Source organism: Stomoxys calcitrans, chromosome 2, assembly GCF_963082655.1.
Source record: "Stomoxys calcitrans chromosome 2, idStoCalc2.1, whole genome shotgun sequence".
NCBI lineage: Eukaryota > Metazoa > Arthropoda > Insecta > Diptera > Muscidae > Stomoxys > Stomoxys calcitrans.
The window spans coordinates 175,645,557-175,667,024 of NC_081553.1; the positions used below are offsets into that span (position 1 = coordinate 175,645,557).

The following is a 21,468-nucleotide window of genomic DNA, read 5'->3' on the forward strand; positions in this document are numbered from 1 at the left end:
TTGAGATTCCGATTTCATGCAATTTATAGATTAAAAGTTGCCTGGGTACCATATCAAATGCGGCTGAAAAATCGACGAAAAATGCGTACACTTTCTTTCTTTCAGATAACTTGCAGTGGACGATTGATGCCAGGTTGTAAACATTGTCTACGGTTGAGTATCCTGGTCTAAAGCCTGCTTGAAATTCTTTTAATATATTATAATCACTAATCCATTTCTTTAGTCTATTATTTACAATTCCCATAAAAATCTTGGCCATTGTATTCATAAAAGAGATGCCTCTATAATTACTTGGGGTGTTTATATCGCCCTTTTTGTATATAGGAAATATTACCGACTCTTGCATGATGTTATCTAGCTGTCCTGATTCATAAATTCGATTATATTGACGTGCTAGCTCTGTAAGAAATTGATGTGATGAATATTTCAAAAACTCATACGGCACCCTGTCCATTCCTGGCGCCTTATTTTCTTTCGTTTCGTTTAAAACATCTTGAATTTCACGTACATCTATTTCTCTATCCAGTTCAATATTTGTTCTTTTCAGTACGGCATATTCAATGTTATTTGCAAACTGTGGTTTATTTAATAGCATATTGAAATATATCTTAAAATCCTCAGCAGAAATACTGCTACCGATTTTATGTTTTTGTCCTCTTATCTGTTTTGCAAGTAACCACCATTGTTTTACATCTGTGGTGTTGCAGATTTTAGCTTCTAACTCTCTGGCATACTCCAATTTCCTTTCTTTACATGTTTTCTTGTACGTCTTAACCGCATTCAGATAAGTTTCTTTGTCTTGTAGAGTGCTACTTCTCCTGAACTTATTGAGGCATTCAAATGATTTTTTTCTTGCCCTCTCACATCGACTGTTGTACCAGTCTGCTTTGTATTTGTTGCATGTATTTTGTTTATTTGTTATTACGACCGACTTCTGAATTAAATTGGACAAATCTGATAGATTGTCTATACCATTCCCATTTATAGCTAAAAGAAGGTTTTGATTCAAGCTGTTCTGGTATCGCTCAGTTGTTGCCTTTTTCCAAATAAGTTTTGGCGGTAAATTTAATGGCTTTGCATTGATATCGATTTTATTTAATTTAATTTCTATTTTTAGTGGAAAATGATCAGACCAAACTTTTTCTTCAACTTCGAATTTTTTAATCATTTTCAGTCCATAATATGATATTGCTGCTAAATCGTTAACCGAACTGCCATTTTTGCTCACATACGTGTAATGCCCCTCTTCGTCTCCTTCGGTTCTGCCATTTAGAATTAACAGTCCATTATCCTCACAGAATTCCATATATTGTTTTCCTTTTGCATTTACAATTGAGTCTTTTGAGCGCCTGGTTTCCATTCCCGCTGTGAACTCAGTTTCCAGACCGCTTTCAAGATTTTGTTGGAGGTTACCAATTCGTACATTAACATCCCCTGCTAATATTATATGTCCGTCATCTATTTTTTCAAATATTTCTCTCATCGCCTCAAAATCACAGGCCCAATTCTCTCCACGTATATAAACAGGAACGAACGTAAAACATGATTCCAGTGTGCTTATTTTAATCATATTTAAATGGTTTTCTTTCACGAAACTATAATCAACTCCTTTTGTTTGAAGATCTTTTCTAACACCGCATACTATTCCACCACTTGCACGCCCATGTATACTTGATCTTTCTGCTTTCTGCCACATTAAATTGAAGTCCTTAAAATATTTCGACCAGTTTTCTGTTTGGGTTTCCATAACGTGCGTCTCAATTAATGCAAACATATCAAAGCCTCCAATGTATTCGAAAAACTCAGGGTACAAACATTTATTTTTTAAACCATTAATATTATATGAAAGTATTTTAAAAGTTGTTTCTGACAAAATATTCATTTCTTCTATTACTTGACTATATTCATTTTTATCACTTGGGAACTTCTTTAGTTTTTTAGATTTAAATCGTTTTTTAAAATATTATATTTAACATTTAAATTGAAATCTTCTCCATACAATTCCTTAAAAATATTAATTGCGCTAGTCATACCGCACACCAACTTTTTCTCAGAGTTCCACTTAAACCATTTATTTTCAATTTTTAGCTTATCATCCCTGACTTTTATTTTGTATTTTTTGCTGAAATCCATAAGTTTTCTCCGTAGTTGAAGCATAACTATTTTATCCAGCCTTCTTTCTGCGTTGAGATCTCGTTCGATGTAGATTTGTGTTCCTTTAAGAAAATTAGTTCTATGTAAAATATCCTCTACCTCATTTTCTGTCTCGAATTGAACTAATACCGCAGCTATTCCGTTTCTTTGATATAATGTTCTTGCTGATTTGGCGCGTATGTTGTTTGGGGTTCTCAGCACTTCTTGACAGAGTTTTTGTATCTCAAAAACGTTTGTCTGTTGGATCGACAAGCCTCTAAACACCAAGTTTTTTCCCTTTATATTTGTTTCCAAATCATTTAGACGTCGCTTGAGCATATTGTTTTCATCTTTAAGAAGGTTCATCTCGTGTACCAGCCCATCGTTAGCCATCTTTAGTTGTTCAACTTCTTCAGACAATGTTGATAATCGCCCCAAAATCTCTTCATTGCATTCCTTTATTATCGCCTTTAAGCTGGCCACACTAATATCCGAGACTCTTTGTTCGTTACTCATTTTGAATTGTTTCGTATTATTCTTCACTTCTCCTTCTGGAGATAAATTATGAGCTTTTCTCTTTTCCAGTTTGTGAATTTATTTTACTTTGAGCCACAGTAGAATTTAAATTTAACGGTCAAAAATACTATTGTGAATTATGCTTATTTTGTGTATAAGTACTCTGTTGAAAGTACTCTGTGTAAACGCGGCCGCACCTCAAAAAGACAACTGTGAACCAATCAGCTGTTTATGTTGCTTTGTTATGTTTACATTTATCTATTTCGGACACCGGTTAACATTTATATGATATTTCCAATAAATTTGTGCCAAATGTAAAAAAAATTGCAAAAATTAGATAGCTTTTTTTTAAAAAATTTGTGTGTTTACGTGACGCTGCCACTATCACCTTCACTATCAAAGCAGCACCATGTCGTCCTCGGTCTTTTGCAATAGTTTTTTGGACCTAATTTTTCCTTTGGCCACCAAATTCACAACTTCGACGGGAGCTCACACAAAAGCGTACGTATTATTTAACAGCGAATCAAATACCTTTTATTTAAGCCCCATTTTCCCATGGTCTGTGAATAAGTCCTGTTTGGGGGGTGTTTTGGGGAAGGGGTTGACCCCCAGAAACGTGGTCCCACATTTGGATATCAGATTCGTATTCTACTCGCAAATACCTTTCATTTGAGTCCCATATTGCCATGGTCGGTAAATATGTCCGATTTAGGGGTGTTTTGGGGGTTGGAGTGGTCCCCCTAGCACTTTGTCCGACAATTGGGTATCAGATATGTTTTCTAATCCTAAATATCTTTCATTCGAAATTTTGATACCAAATTTTTATTTTTAGGGTACCATATGAGAGCACACAAAATTCGCTTAAATCGCACCACCCATCTCCGAGATCTGGCGTTTCTGAAAATTAGGGTGAGGGGAAGGTTCAGCCCCCCTTCAGATAGCAAAAAATTTAGTACCCTATTTTCACCACGGGATCATTATGCACCACCTGTGAAAATTTCAAGAAAATCAGCCGTTTCTGAGTCTATAAGGAACACACAAACAAACAAACAAACACAAATTGATTTTTATACCCTCCACCATAGGATGGGGGAATACTTATTTTGTCATTCTATTTGTAACTCATCGAAATATTCGTCTAAGACCCCAGAAAGTATATATATTCTTGATCGTCGAAACATTTTAAGTCGAACTAGCCTTGTCAATCCGTCTGTCCGTCCGTCCGTCTGTCTGTCGAAAGCACGCTAACTTCGAAGGAGTAAAGCTAGCCGCTTGAAATTTTGCGCAAATACTTTTTATTAGTGTAGGTCGGTTGGGATTGTAAATGGGCTATATCGGTCCACGTTTTGATATAGCTGCCATATAAACCGATCTGTGATCTTGACTTCTTCAGCCGCTAGAGGGCAAAATTCTTATCCGATTTGGCTGAAATTTTGCATGATGTTTTTTATTATGATTTCCAACAACTGTGCTGAGTATGGTCGAAATCGGTCCATAACCTGATATACCTGTCTTATAAACCTATCCGATTTAGCTGAAATTTTGCATCAGGTGTACTATTATGACTTCCAACATTTGTGCCGGGTTTGGTTGAAATCGGTTAATAATCTGATATAGCTGTCACATGAACCGATCTGGGGTCTTGACTTCTGGAATCCCTAGAGGGCACAATTCTTATCCGATTTAGCTGGAATTTTGCATGAGGTGTTTTGTTACGACTTCCAACATCTGTGCTGAGTATGGTAGAAATCGGTCCATAACCTGATATAGCAGTCATATAAACCGATCTGGGGTCTTGACTTTTTGAGCCACAAGAGGGCGCAATTATTATCCGATTTGGCTGAAATTTTGCATGAGGTGTTTTGTTATGGCTTTTAACAACTGTGCTAAAAATGGTTCAAATCGGTCCATAACCTGATATAGCTGCCATATAAACCAATATGTGATCTTGACAAGTATTACCCGATTTGGCTGAAACTTTGTACAACGGCTTATCTCATGACCTTTGACATACATGTTGAATGTGGCATGAATCGGTTTATAGCCTAATACAGCTCCCCCATAAACCGATCTCTCTATTTTACTTCTTCAGCTTCTAAAGTGCGCAATTCTTACTTAATTTGGTTGAAATTTTACACAATGACTTCTACTAAGGTCTCCAATATTCAGTTCAATTATGGTCCTAAATGAACCATTACCAATAACATAGCAATTATTTTCTTTTGTTTGCCTAAGAAGAGATACCATGGCAAGAGTTCGACAAATGCGATCCATGGTGGAGGGTATATAAGATTCAGCGCGACCGAACTTAACACGCTTTTACTTGTTATATATAAGATATATATATCAGATTATCAACTGATTTAGACCATACTTGGCACAGTTGTCGGAAGTGATACCATAACAACATGTGCAATATTTAAGCCAAGAGAAGAACATTGGGATATAGCTCCCATATAAACCGATACACCGATTTGAGATCTTGAGCTACTGGAAGTCGAAATTGTTATCCGATTTGGCTAAAATTTTGCACCTAGTGTTCGGTTATGACTTCCAAAATTCTAGGTAAGTATGGTTCAAATCTCATCTCATCTCTTTCTAACAACAGCGACAATACTGCAGACCTCACTCGTTTTAGCTTGCAATAACAAATGAATGCTTGCAAGGAACTTTTCATTAGCATAAGCATGCATCTCAATTATCTTAATGCAAATGGATTTCTTATTGGCTTCTAAAGGCACAAACCCACACACCGTAAAATGTTATCTTTGACTTAAGGGAGTCAATTATCGTAATGTTTAAGTACAAACATACATGTAATTCAATTTATTTTCAATCAATTTAATTTGCATGCTATTTATATGGCAGCCAATTTACAATGCAAAAGTAAACATCTACATCTTATTGGCATTAAATTATAGGCAAATATTTGAAATGAGAGGCGAAGTATGAAGTGAATGCGCGATACAGATAAACGTGATCTGAATGCTTTTAACACCAACATAAAAAAAAAGATTTCTTACTTTCTTCGCATTTGCATTGGAAAATGTCATTATTATATTTCGCATAGGATTTTTTAATGGCGTTCTATCTATTTCCGTCCTCTGGATATAACTACATTTTTCTTTCTTCCTTGGTAGGGTAGTATGGTAAACATTTTTTCATGTAGTATCTGATGAATATCATGGAAAATTTCCACTCTAATGAACACTTTTGCTAATCTAATGATGAACAGTTTTGCGAGTCATATACAGCCGGTTTGGTGATGGAGAATATATTTAAAATACTTGACATTTATACTCGGTTTCATTAAGAAACTTTCCTTTAATTGGATACCGAATATTTAAAAGAGAAATCTTAATTATAAAATTGAATTTGTGTTTGTCGGTTTGTTTGTTTGTTCCGTATAGACTCAGAAACGGCTAACCCGAATACCTTGGGGTACTCCCCCTTTATCCAAAAACACCACCCAAAATCAAAACTGGACCGATCGGATCAATATGAGTATGAAATGAAAGGTATTGGAAAATAAAATACGAATATGGTATTAAAATTTTGATCTAAGTACCCATCGGGCCGCCCCAACCTTAAAATTTCCTCATATTGGGAACATATTGGGCATTCATGTCAATATGGGCCTCAAATGAAAGGTATTCGGAAGTAGATTACGAATCTGGCATACAAAATCAGATCGAAGTATAAGGGGCCCCCATTCCCTCCAAAAACGCTTTAAATGGTCATATCCATCATGACTATATGGACTCGTTTTTTCTGTTTGTTCTGTTGAATCAAAAACGGCCGAACCGATTTTCTTAAAATTTTCACAGATTGTGTAAGTGAGTCTGGCAGGAAACATAGGATATATAATGTTTAGATATCGGATGGAGGCGGTCCCTCCCCTTACCTCAACAACGCCAAAACCTAAAGTGGACCGATAGGCACAATATGGGTATCAAATGAAAGGTATTGGAGACCAGAAAGCGAATATCGTATTAAAATTTGGGACCAAGTACCCAGCGGGCCTCCCCAATCCAAAAACTCCTCTTAACAGATATATTCGACGTTCATGTCAATATGGACCTCTAAAGTAAAGTATTCGACAGTAGATTACAAATATGGCACAAAAAATTAGTTCCAAGTAATGGGAGGTCGCCCCACCCCCAAGTACCCCCAAATGGTCATATTAGCCGACCATGTCTATATGGGACTCAAATGAAAGGTATTTGAGAGTAGAAAACGAATTTGATATCCAATTTTGGAGCCAAGTGTTTGGGGGTACGCCCTAAAGCACCCCCTAAACTGAACTTTATTTCCGATTATGGCAATATGGAGTTCAAATTAACGGTATTTGGGAGTAAAGAATGAATTTGATATCTATTTTCAGGGCAAAGTGCCAGCCCCAAAACACCCTCCAAACATTTCATATTTACTGACCGTGACAATATGTGGCTCACATTAAATGGATTTGGGAGTGTAGCACAAATTTGATATCCATATTAAAGATGAAATGTCACAGTGCCATCACTCCCCTAAAAAGCACTTCTCATTAACCTAATTTTCAAAACCACCAGATTTTGGAGAATGGTAATGCGATTCGATCGAAATTTTTTTTGCACTCTCACAGTCAAAACAAATCATTATTTCTATTGTTGGCGTCGGGTGCCTCGGCAATATAGAGCTCAAACGAAAGGTGCTTGAGAGAAAAAAAAACTAATTTGATATCCAATTGAAGAGCCATGTGTTTTGGGAACTGTTCCACCCGAAAACACCTTCCTATTATTCAAAATCTATTTGATGTTTAAATTGATTGATTTTCGGGAAATTGATACTCTTTTCGGGACAAAATCCCTGGGGTCCATCCTAACCTCAAATAGAATTTATTTTCCGATCATGCCATTATGGGGCTCATATGAAATGTATTTGAAAGAAGAGTACGAAGCGTATATTTACATTAAGAGCCAAATGTCTCTCTAAACCGGAAATATTTACTAATAGGATAATATAGGACCTAAAAGAAAGGCATTTGGGAGTGGAGTAAAAATTTACCCAGAAACCGAGTAAGAGCACACTTCTCACACATCAATGAAAGCTTTTCGATTCAAGTTTAAACTCAATGATAAGCAACTTTTCTTTTTAGCCGAGTCCGAATACGTTCCTGCAATGTGCCATCTCTTTGGGGAGAATTTTTTACATCACCATGTATGACAAATGTCGCCAGCATTAAGAGGGGATCACCATTGCCTTAAATTTTTGCCGATGTTATCGCCAGGATTTGAAAGCAGCTGTTCAGCGTTATAGGTGGGCATAGGCTACAGTAGCACGAATTCGACATACACATGTAGGGCGAAGTTTCCCAACACCAAATCATATTAGAGAGTTAAAAAAGGCGCAAAGGAGCGGACCCGGTTCGGCTAGTAATAAATAAAACAAGTAAAAATAAATATAAATAAGTTCGGCCGAGTCGAATTTTGCAAACCCACTACCATTGATTGTACTTTCCTGAAATAATTTTTTTGCAATCATGCCCTGTCCATCCATCTGCCTGTCGAATTCAGGATAGTGGTAGCCCGAATAAAGATATCTACTACATACACTTCTTCTGGTGCAAGTTAAAGATTGCAAATGAATAGAGATGGGCGTTGGGTAAATAACCAACATTTCAAATTGAGTAAATACTAAAGGCCTGCAAATGCTATCTGCCGACAACAAATGCATTGATGTGATATGCGATAATCAACGCCACTTCATTCCATGGCGACTGAATAAAGGCCGAGATAGGTTGCGATGTCAAAATAAATGTCATGTCATGAATTTATATCGCAGCAAAACAGCATACATGCAATACATCTGGCTGCAATGTTAGATTAGGTCAGGTTGAAACAAGTCAAAAGGCGTTAAGTTCGACCGGGCCGAACTTTGGATACCCACCACATCGGGTATATATGTTAAACACCTTTCGACAAAATCCGGTGAAAATGCATACCTTATGTCCCATAGCAATGTATATCGAAATATGGTACGATTTGAATCAAATATTAATAAGTACAAATCACTGTTTAATTGTGTATAAGAAAATATTGGTCTTTTTAGTAGCTATATCTAAAAATAAACCGATCTGAACCATATACGCCACGGATGTCGAAAAGCCTAAAATAAGTCACTGTGTCAAATTTCAGTGAAATCGGATTACAAATGCGCCTTTTATGGGGCCAAAACCTTAACTCGAAATATCGATCTATATCGCAGTATGGACCGATTTGAGCCAAGTTACAGAACAATTTTGAAGAGCCATATACAACTCACTGTCCTAAATTTCGGCAAAATCGGACAATAAATGCGCCTTTTGCGGCCCAAAACCTTAAATTAAGAATTCGGTCTATATGGCAGCTATATCCAAATCTGGACCGATATGAGCCAAATTAAAGAAGAATGTCGAAGGGCCCAACTGAACCCACTGTCCCAAATTTCAGTGACATCGGACAATAAATGCGCCTTTTATGGGCCTAAAACCTTAAATCGAGAGATCGGTCCCTATGGCAGCAATATCTAAATCTGAACCTATCTGAGCCAAATTGAAAAAAGATGTCAAAGGGCCTAACACAACTCAATGTCCCAAATTTCAGCAAAATCGGATAATAAATACGCCTTTTATGGGCCTAAGATCCTTAATCGGCGGATCGGTCTATATGACAGCTATATCCAAATCTGGAACGATCTGAGCCAAATTGGAGAAGGAAGTCGAGGGGCTTAACACAACTCACTGTTCCAAATTTCGGTGATATCGGACAATAAATGCTCCTTTTATGGGCCCGAAACCTTCAATCGAGAGATCGGTCGTTATGGCAACTATATCCTAATCTGGACCGATCTGGGCCAGATTAGGATATCGAATTGCCTAACACAACTCACTGTCCCAAATTTCAAAATCGGATAATAAATGCTTTTATGGGCCTAAGACCCTAAATCAGCCGATCGGTCTATATGGGGGTTATATCAAGATATAGTACAATAGAGCCCATCTTCGAACTTAACCTGTTTATGGACAAAAAAAGAACCTGTGCAAAATTTCAGCTCAATATCTCTATTTTTAAAGACTGTAGCGTGATTTCAACAGACAGACGGTCGGACACGTCTAGATCGTTTAAGATTTTTACGCTGATCAAAAATATATATACTTTATGGGGTCGGGAATGGATATTGCGATGTGTTGCAAACGGAATGACAAAATGATTATACCCCCATCCTTCGGTGGTGGGTATAATAAAATAAAATAAAATGAAATGAATTCAAAAGCTTGAAATATTGTCATATGCTTGCTTTCAGTTAGCTTCTTATAATTTTAGCATTAAACACAATTGACCCCAGAGCATTGCAACAGCATGATACCCAATAAACTGAAATAATAACTCTATGTAACATCAGTTTTTTACTCGCTACAGCAAACAACTCTCTTTGGAGAGTTACTTTTATTATAGCATCTCAAATAGCATAGCAGTGAATGCTACAAACATAAAGAGAGAATAACCAAACACTCTTCTTATGTCATGTCGCCCACATTGCATGAGGGCAGTAGTAGTTAGCAGGGCTGCCAAAGTTGTTGACGACAGTTTTCACTTAAAAACACCTCATTATACTTTAAACTTGAACGAAAGCAAACTACTGAAATACTTCATTCCATAAAAATTATCAATCAATTACCACTTTAAACAAGGTAGGGATGGCAAAAGGCGGAAGGAGCCGACTGTATAATACTCCATACCACAGAATACCTACAATTATTTTGAAAGTACGATAGTAAAGGGTGATTTTTTTGAGGTTAGGATTTTCATGCATTAGTATTTGACAGATCACGTGGGATTTCAGACATGGTGTCAAAGAGAAAGATGCTCAGTATGCTTTGACATTTCATCATGAATAGACTTACAAACGAGCAACGCTTGCAAATCATTGAATTTTATTACCAAAATCAGTGTTCGGTTCGAAATGTGTTCAAATTTTGACAAATTTTGTTCAGCGATGAGGCTCATTTCTGGTTGAATGGCTACGTAAATAAGCAAAATTGCCGCATTTGGAGTGAAGAGCAACCAGAAGCAGTTCAAGAACTGCCCATGCATCCCGAAAAATGCACTGTTTGGTGTGGTTTGTACGCTGGTGGAATCATTGGACCGTATTTTTTCAAAGATGCTGTTGGACGCAACGTTACGGTGAATGAACACATTTCGAACCGAACACTGATTTTGGTAATAAAATTCAATGATTTGCAAGCGTTGCTCGTTAGTAAGTCTATTCATGATGAAATGTCAAAGCATACTGAGCATCTTTCTCTTTGACACCATGTCTGAAATCCCACGTGATCTGTCAAATACTAATGCATGAAAATCCTAACCTCAAAAAAAATCACCCTTTATATCGAATGAAGTGAAGAAAACTAGCCGCTTAAAATTCTGCGCAGACACTAAATATCGATTTAGGTCGTTGGGGTTTGGAAACGGCCTACATCGGTTCAGATTTAGATATACAAGTACAAATTTTGCCCATGAACATTCCACTAAGGAACAAGGGCAAACTTCTCACATATCAATGAGTGCAGTCTAATTAAAGTTTAAGCTCAATGATAAGGGGCCTAATTTGTATAGCAGAATCCGAACGGCGCGCCGCAGTGCGACACCTCTTCGGAGAGAAATTCTACATGGCATGGTACCTTACAACATTAGGAGGGGAAAACCACCACTGAAAATTTTTTTCTGATGGTCTCGCCAGGATTCGAACCCAGGCATTCAGCGCCATAGGCGGACATGCTAACTTCTGCGCTACGGTGGCCTCCAGATTTAGATATAGCTCCCATATAAACCGATCTTTCGATTTGACTTCATGAGTCCCTGGACACCGGAATTTTATATCCGATGTGGCTGAAGTTTTCCACTTAGTGTTCTTTTATGATTTTAAGTCCCTGGAAAACCCAAATTTTGTCCGATTTGGCTAAAATTTTGCATGTAGTGTTCCGCTATGACTTCCAAGAACTGTGCCCAGTACGGTCCGAATCAGTCTATTACCTGATATAGCTTCCATATAAACCGATATCCCGCTTTGACTTCTTGAGCTCTTACTAGCAGCAAGTTTTATTCGATTTGGCTGAAATTTTGCATATAGTGTTCGGTTATGACTCTCAATCAGTGCGCCAAGTACTGTCCAATTCGGTCTATAACTAGATATAGCTCCCTTATTTTAGCAGAATCCATGGTGGTGGGTTCCCAAGATGCGGCCAGGCCGAACTTAGCACGCTTTTACTTGTTTCAGGTTAATTTTTACCTACCATTACAATAAACGGACACACCGCATGATAGCCATATATGGTCCTAACACAGCAACAGAATTGTGTTGATGGTAATGGAAGAAAAAATCCGACCTGTACCTTGATTACGAGATAACATATACAGACACAGAGACGGACAGTCTTTGGAGTTTTGCTCGATAGTTTAAGCAAGTTTTTATACCTACCACCGAAGGATGGGGGTATATTCATTTTCTCATTCCGTTTGCAATACTTCGAAATATACATTTCCGACCCTATAAAGTATATATATTCTTGATCGTCGTAAAAATCGAAGCCATGTCCGTCCGCCCGTCTGTTGAAATCACTCTACAGTCTTTAAAAAGAGAGATATTGAGCTGAAACTTTCCACAGATTGTTTTTTGTCCAAATGCAGGTCAAGTTCGAAGAAAGGCTATATCGGACATTAACCTGATATTGCCCCTATATAGAACGATCCGCCGATTTAAGGTCTTAGGCCCATAAAAGCCACATCTATTATCCGATTAAGCCACCCGATTTCTCGATTTAAGGTCGTTGGCCCATAAAAGGCGCATTTATTGCCCGATTTTGCCAAATCTGGAACAGTTAGTTGTGTTAGACTCTTCGACATCATGCTGCAATTCGGCCCTGATCGGATCAGATTTGGATAAAGCTGCCATGTAGACCGATCTCTCGGTTTTAAGTTTTGGGCCAATAAAGGGCGTATTTATTGTCCGATTTCGCCAAAATTTGGGTCAATGAGTTGAGTTGGGCTCTTCGAAAACTTTCTGTAATATGGCCCAGATCGATTCAGATTTGGATATATCTGCCATATAGACCGACTTATTGATTTAAGGTCTTGGGCCCATAAAAGGCGCATTTATTGTCCGACTTTGCCAAAACTTGGGACAGAGAGTTGTGTTAGCCACTTCGATATCCTTATTAACTCGGCCTAGATCGGTTCAGATTTGGATAAAGCAGCCATGTAGACTGATATCTCGATTTAAGGTCTTGGACACATAAAAGACGCATTTATTGTCCGATTTCTTCGAAATTTTAGGGCATCTCTTTGCAATTTGGCCCAGATTGATTCAAAATTGGATATAGCTGCCATATAGACCGATCTCTCAATTTAAGGTTTTGGGCCCATAAAAGGCACATATATTGTCCAATTTTGAAATTGAGGACTGTGAGCTGTGTTAGGACCCTCGACATCTTTCTGCAATTTGGCGAAAATCGGTTCAGATTTGGATATAGCTGCTATATAGACTGATCTCTCGATTTAAGGTCTTGGTCCCCTAAAACGCGCATTTACTGTCCGCTATCGCCAAACTTTGAGTTGTTTTATGCCCTTCAACATCCTCCTTCCGTTTGGCTCCGATCAGTTCAGATTTAGATATAGCTGCCATATAAACCGATCTCTCGATTTAAGGTTTTGGTCCCATAAAAGGCGGATTTATTGTCCGCTATCGCCAAAATTTGGGACACTGAGTTGTGTTACGCTCTTCGACATCCTCCTTCAGTTTGGCTCCGATCAGTTCAGATTTAGATATAGCTGCCATATAGACCGATATATCGATTTAAGGTCTTGGACCCATAAGAGGTGCATTAATTGTCCGCTATCGCCAAAATTTGGGACAGTGAGTTGTATTAGGCCCTTCGACATCTTCCTTCAGTTTTAGACCCATAAAAGGCGCATTTATTGTCCGATTTCGCCAAAATTTGGGTCAATGAGTTGTGTTTCTGTAATTTGGCCCAGATCGATTCAGATTTGGATATATCTGCCACATAGACAGATCTATCGATTTAAAGTCTTGGGCCCATGAGTGGAGCTTTTATTGTTTGATTTCGCAGAAACTTGGGACAGTGAGTTCTATTAGGCCCTTCGACAACCTTCTTTGATTTGTCCCAGATCGGTTCAGATTTGGATATAGCTGTCTAGACTTATCACTCGATTTAAAGTCTTGGCCCCATAAAAAGCACATTTATAATCCAATTTCGCTGAAATTTGACACAGTGACTTATGTTAGGCTTTTCGACATCCATGTTGTATATGGTTTACATCGGTCTTTATTTGTATATAACTACCAAAAAGTCCAATATTTGGTTCTACAAAATTGAACAATGACTTTTACTTATTAGCCACTCGATGTCCGTGCCGAATTTGTTCCAAATCGGACCGTATTTCGATATAGCTGCTATGGGGTCATTAATTATGCATTTTTCACCGGATTATGACGAAAGGTAGTTTACATATATACCCGAGGTGGTGGGTATCCAAAATTCGGCCCGGCCGAACTTAACGCCTTTTTATTTGTTTTCACTATAATGATATAAGATATAAGAGAATGTGCAGTTAAATGGAGACAACCTAAGCACAGAGTTTAGCATGTTGGCCTACAACGCAAAACGCCTGGGTTCGAAACATCAGAAAAATTTCAGCGTTGGTTATCCCCTCCTAAAAATAATGGCTATATATTTGTAAAAACTTCTCTACTATGATAAGTAAAAACTTCTAAAAATTTATTCTACGGGCTCTTGATGTAAAATTCTAAATTCTGCCCATGAACATTCCACTAAGGAGGGGGACAATTCCTTCTCACATATTAATGAGTGCAGTCCAATTCAAGTTTAAGCTCAATGATAAGGGGCCTCATATTTATAGCCGCGTCCGAACGGCATGCCGCAGTGCGACACCTACTTGGAGAGAAGTTTCACAAATGTTGCCAGCATTAGGAGGGGAAAACCACCGCTGAAAATTTTTTTCTAATGGTCTCGTCAGGATTTGAACCCAGACGTTCAGCTTCATAGGCGGACATGCTAACCTCTGCGCTACGGTGGCCTGCTATGTAAAAACTTCTACGGGCTCTAGATGTTAGATTGAGTTATATATAGCCCCTAGAAAACGCAAATCTTAGCCACAATGACTTCCAAACTCTTGACAACTATTGTTTGAAAGGGCCCATAACGTGATAAGCCCCCACGTGTCCCAATTTGATTTCTTGATAACCTGTAGGGTCCAATAAAGCTTCAATTTACTGTAGAAATCTGTAATCATGAATTCTGGCAACCCTAATGTTAAGAGAAAGCACTCACAGAACTCCCACTCTCTTATTTTATTCACAACAGGTAGTTTAACAGTGACTGTGACATATCCATTTCATATGATTTTTCGTATGATTTGGGATGCCAGAACAGAATTTTAATCAGTCTCAAAACGGTTGCCATCAATGACGGTTAAACAAAGCGCATAAAATGTGAAATAGAAAAAAATAAATATTTAAGCCGCATATAACATTGCAGGAAAGATTAAAGTGAAAACCCTTCAAATAAAATATTGCATACTTTAAAGCAAAAATACAAAGAGCGTAAAAATTATTCGGAATAAAAATATGGAAAGATTGTTTAGTTTAAAAATAGTGTAAAAGGAATAAAAAAGTGAATTTAGGGTAAAAAAACAAACAACTATATTTTATGTAATAATTAAACTTAAAAAAAAAAAAAAAAACGTGTAAAAAGGGGTTAAGTTTGACCGGGCCGAACTTTGGATACCCACCACCTCGGATATATATGTTAACCACAGTTAGTAATAATCCGCCGAAAAAGCATAATTTATGCCCCCAGGATAGTAGCTTCATCAAAATATGGTACGATTTGGGCCGAATTCGGCACGAATATTGAGTAATCTAATATATACAAGTCATTGCTCAATTTTGTAGAACAAAATATTTGTCTTCAAATATAAACCGATCTGAACCATATACGATATGGATGTCGAAAAGACTTACATAAGTCATTGTGTCAAATTTAAATGAAATCGGATTATAAATGTGCCTATTATGAGGCCAAGACTATAAATCGAAAGATCGGTTTATGTCGCAGCTATATTCAAATCTGAACCGATCTGGGTCCAATTATACAAGGATATCAAACACAACTCTCTGTCAAAAATTACGATAAAATCAGACAATAAATGCGACAATAAATAATCCACAGATCGGTCTATATGGCAGCTATATCCAAATCTTAACCGATCTGGATCAAATTAAACAATTATGTCGAATACAACTCTCTGTCCCAAATTTCGTCGAAATCAGACAATAAATGCGCCTTTTATAGGCCCAAAACTTTAAATCGAGAGATCGGACTATATGGCAGCTATATCCAAATCTGAAGCGATCTGAGGGATGTCGAGGAGCCTAACACAACTCGCTGTCCCAAATTTCGGCTGCATCGTACAATAAATGCGCCTTTTATGGGCACAAAACCTTAAATCGAGAGCTCGGTCTATATGGCAGCTATATCCAAATCTGGACCGATCTTAGCCATATTTCAGAAAGATAATGAGTTATCTAATCTAACTCATTGTCCCAAATTTCGTCGTCATCGGACAATAAATGCGCCTTTTATGGACCCAAAACCTTAAAATCGAGAGTTCGGTTCATATGGCAGCTATATCCAAATCTGGACCGATCTAAGCCAAATTGAGAAGGATGTCGATTGGCCTAACACAACTGACTATCCTAAATTTCAGCAAAATCGTATAATAAATGTAGCTTTTATGGGCCTAAGACCCTAAATCAGCGGATCGGTCTATTTGGGGGCTATATTAAGATATAATCCGATATAGCCCATCGTTAAAAGCTAACCTGCTTATGGACAAAAAAAGGAATCTGTGCGAAGTTTCAGCTCAATATATCTTTTTTTAAAGACTGTAGCGTGATTTCAACAGACAGACGGACGGACATGGCAAGATTGTCTTAGATTTTTATGCGGTTCAAGAATATATATACTTTATAGGGTCGGAAATGGATATTTCGATGTTTTGCAAACGGAATGACAAAATGAATATACCCCCATCCTTTGGCGGTGGGTGGGAAATCACAAAAAAACGCGTTCTAAGTTTGGTCGGGCCGAATCTTATATACCCTCCACCATGGATCGCATTTGTTCAGTTCTTTGGATGACTTTTTGAAATATATATATGAGCTATATCAAGTTATTGAACCGTACTTGGTTCTGGCTGTTACAAGTCATTGAAAAATCCCACCAAACCAAAATTTCAGTCAAACTGGGAGATCGGTTTATATGGCAGCTATATCATGTTATGCACTGATTTAGATCATACTAGGCACAGTTATTGGAAGTCAAACCAAAACGACATATGCAAAATTTCAGCCAAATTGGATAAGAATTGCGCCCTCTAGAGGCTTAAGAAGTCAAATCGGGAGATCGGTTAATATGGCAGCTATATCAGTTTATGGACTGATTGAGACCATACTTGGCACAATTGTTGGAAGTAGAAACAAAACAACTCATGCGAAATTTCAGCCAAATCGTATAAGAATTGCGCACTCTAGAAGCTCAAGAAGTCAAATCGGGTGATCAGTAAATATGGCAGAAATATCAGAATATGCATCAATTTTAATCATATTTCGCACAATTATTAAAAGTCATAACAAAACACTATGCCAGCTATATCCATAGTGCGCTACGGAGGCCACCGTAGCGCAGAGGTTAGCATGTCCGCCTATTACCATGAAAGCCTGGGTTCGAATCCTGGCGAGACCATCAGAAAAAATTGTCAGCGGTGGTTTTCCCCTCCTTTTGCTGGCAACCTTTGTGAGGAACTTTGCCATGTAAAATTTCTCTCCGAAGAGGTGTCGCACTGTGGCACGCCGTTCGGACTCGGCTATGAAAAGGAGGCCCCTTATCATTGACCTTAAACTTGAAGCGAACTCCACTCATTAATATGTGAGAAGTTTGCCCGTGTTCCTTAGAGGAATGTTCAAGAGCAAAATTTGCAATTTGCATAACAAAACACTATATGCAAAATTTCAACCAAATTGGATAAGAATTGCGCCCTCCAGTGCCTCAAGAAGTCAAGATCCAAGATCGGTTTATATGGCACCTATATAAAAACATGAACCGATATGACCCATTTACAATCCCAACCGACCTACACTAACATAAGTATTTGTGCAAAATTTGAATTGGCTAGCTTTACTTCTTCGAAAGTTGGCGTGCTTTCGACTGACAGACGGATGGGCGGACAGATGAATGGATATACGGACATGGTTAGATCGATTTAAAATGTCATGACGATCAAGAATAAATATTCTTTATGGGGTCTTAGATGAATATTTCGAGGTGTTGCAAACGGAATGACGAATTAGTATACCCCCATCCTATGGTGGAGGGTATAAAAACTAAAGCAAATTTGAAGAGTAATGGAATATTAGCAATTTAATGTAAACATGTTTTCAATAATTAAATAGAAATACAAAAACAAAAATAATACAGGCAATTGAAAAGTGCAAAAAAGTTCAATGTTTGCATGTAACTCAAATTTATAAAAATAAATATTAAAAAAATATAACAAGTGCACAGTCACCAGTTAAAAAAAGTTGCAAAACAAAAAAAAAAACTTAAACATATTTCCCAAATGTGATATTGAATTATTTTCTTTTATTTGAAAATGGATTTAATTTTTTAATATCAAAGCCAAAAATTTGCCCTGCGTCATGCAAACAATAGTGATATAAATAAGATTTTTATTTAATAATAGCTTTAAAAAGTGCTCACACACAAGAAAAACAAATCAAGGGGTCATAAAAATGGCCCACGCCAAAGTTAAATTAAATTCACATTAAGTGATGTGTAAATTATTCACACCTCAAACTGAAAACTATGCGACGATATCCCAAGTGAGCAATTCAAGTTGAAGTCATCCCAACCAATTAGTTTTGAAATGAATTTGAGCGTCTGCAAACACATTTAATGTCAATTGAAGGAATTGAATCAAACAAAAGGTGAATTGATGGCAACAAAAGATAGATGTTCTTTTCAACTATCAAAAGTGCTACAATAAATTCAAGAAGAGAAAACGAGAATTTATGAAAAAAGTTATTATACTGGCACTGAAAGCTGCATTGTGACACATACAAATTAAAATGAAAACAAGTAAAAAGGCATTAAGTTCGGCCGGGTCGAACTTTTGAAACCCAACACCTCGAATATGTATATTAACCATATACAATACGGAAAAAAAATGCATAATTTATGGACATACAGCAACTATATCGAAATATGGTCCCATTTGGATCAAACTCGACACGGACCAACCATATTTAATATTTGAACCAAACCATATTTAACAATACTCTGTTAAATATAGTTGTACCGAATTGGTCTATATGTCAGCTATATTTAAATACTAGCCGAACCGGGCCCGCTCCGCTGCGCCTTCTTTAACTCTCTCATATCTTTTTAGGGTGGGGCCACTTCGCCCTGAATGCGGATATCGAATTCGTGCCATTGTAGCCTATGACGCTGAACGTGTTCGAATCTTGGCGAGAACATCGGAGAAAGCGATGTTTAATGTTGGTGCTTTCGGTCGTACCCCAAAACACTTTTCTCCAAAATTGGATACCAAATTCGTTTTGTATTCTCAAATACATTTCATTTGAATCCCATTTGACGTATCTTTAGGAGGAATAGCGCCACCTAGACTTGAACACAAATTTTAATGTCATATTCGTAATCTACTCTCTAATACCTTTCATTTGAGTCCCATATATGCCCATGGGGGTTTTTGGGGTTGGACCTAATGTTTTATGCCATATTTTAATCTACTGCATAATATGGGTTGCCCAAAAAGTAATTGCGGATTTTTCATATAGTCGGCGTTGACAAATTTTTTCACAGCTTGTGACTCTGTAATTGCATTCTTTCTTCTGTCAGTTATCAGCTGTTACTTTTAGCTTGATTTAGAAAAAAGTGTAAAAAAGTATATTTGATTAAAGTTCATTCTAAGTTTTATTAAAAATGCATTTACTTTCTTTTAAAAAATCCGCAATTACTTTTTGGGCAACCCATATTTTGCAGTAGATTTTCATTTGAGTCCCATATTGACATGAACTTCGAATATATCTGTTTATAGGAGTTTTGGAGTTGGGGGGAGGGGGCCCGCTGCATACTAGGACCCAAATTTTAATACCATATTCGTTTCCGTGCCCATGGATGCCCATATGGATGGCGTTTTTGGGGTTAGGGGGAGTATCCGTCTTCTTGCAGACAAACGTACACAATTTGTGAAAATTTGAAGAAAATCGGTTCCGCCAAGTATCTTATAGTCATAATGGGTCTAGTGGCATTTTTGAGGCGTGACCCCCAATACTTCGATTCGATTTTGTATGCCAGATTCAAAATCTTCTCCCGAATACCTTTCAATTGAGCCCCATATTAAAATGAACGTCCAATATGTCTGTTTGGGGGAGTTTTGGGGTTGGGGCGTCCCGATGGGTACTTCGACTAAAATTCTAATACCATATTCGCATTCTCTCTCTCTCTCTCTCTCCAATACTTTTCATTTGATACCTATAATACCCCGATCGGTCCACTTTTGATTTTGTGTTGGGTTTTTGGCATAAGGGGAAGGTTCTGTCACCCTTCCGATACCGAAAAATTATATATAATATTTATATTATTATCCAGACCAACCTACACAATATAAGAAAATTTCGAGAAAATCGGTTATGCCGTTTTTCAGTCTATACGGAACAAACAAACCGATTCCCATATATCCGTGACTGGCTAATGTGTCCATTTTAGGCGTTTTTGTGGAGGAGGGGGGGTGACCCCCATACTTCGACATGAATTTGTATGCCAGATTCGTTATCTACTCCCGCATACTTTTCATTTGATACCCATATTGTCCATATCGGTCCACTTTAGATTTTGGGTGGTTTTTTTGGTAACGGTGGAGGGTCCGCCCCCTTCCGATATCAATAAATTATAAAGCCTATTCCGACTTGCTGGCCTCATTCGTAATCTACTCCCGAATACCTTTTATTTGAGTCCCATATTGTCATGATAGTCAAATAAACCTATTTTAAGGGGTTTTGGAGCTGGGGCGGACCCAACTTTTATTATGAAATTCATATTCTTCTCTTGAATACCTTTCATTTGAATACCATATTGTCCTGATCGGTCCACTTTTATTTTTGGGTAGTGCTTTTGGGTTAAGGGGGAGGGTCCGCCCCCCTCGCGATATCAAAAAATTATATAGCCTATGATTCCTAAACATACAAACAACCAAACACAAACACATATGCGAATTGCATTAGGATGTTGCTTTAGTATCACAAAAATGAGCTGCATAGTCGGGAGCCTCCACAGTTATTTGGATATGAGTAAAGTGAGAAGGTCTAGCCAACTTTCGAAACGGAAGGTATACCAGTGGCTGCTGAATCTATGTCAAAGGATCTGTTGATCAGGCATTTTAATACCCTCCACCATAGGATGAAGGCATACTAATTTCGTCACTCAGTTTGCAACTCTTCGATATATTCGTCTAAGACCCCATAAAGTATATATATTCTGGATCATCATGACATTTTATGTCGATCCAACCATGTCCGTCCGTCCATCTGTCTGTCGAAAACACGCTAACTTTCGAAGAAGTAAAGCTAGGCGCTTCAAATTTTGCACAAATATATCTTATAAGTGTAGTTCGGTTGGGATTG

The 21,468-nt window shown here is 37.6% G+C and overlaps 1 protein-coding gene across 1 annotated transcript in view; it reads left to right on the plus strand.

Annotated features, from left to right (window-relative positions):
• The first annotated feature begins 15,175 nt into the window (after window positions 1-15,175).
• The window catches only part of LOC106089254 (tachykinin-like peptides receptor 86C), a 130,652-nt gene continuing 124,359 nt past the window's right edge, over window positions 15,176-21,468 (plus strand). Inside the window, exon 1 of the mRNA XM_059361702.1 lies at window positions 15,176-15,390. The gene's annotated coding sequence lies outside the window, so the exon portion shown is untranslated. The remainder of the gene's footprint in view (window positions 15,391-21,468) is intronic.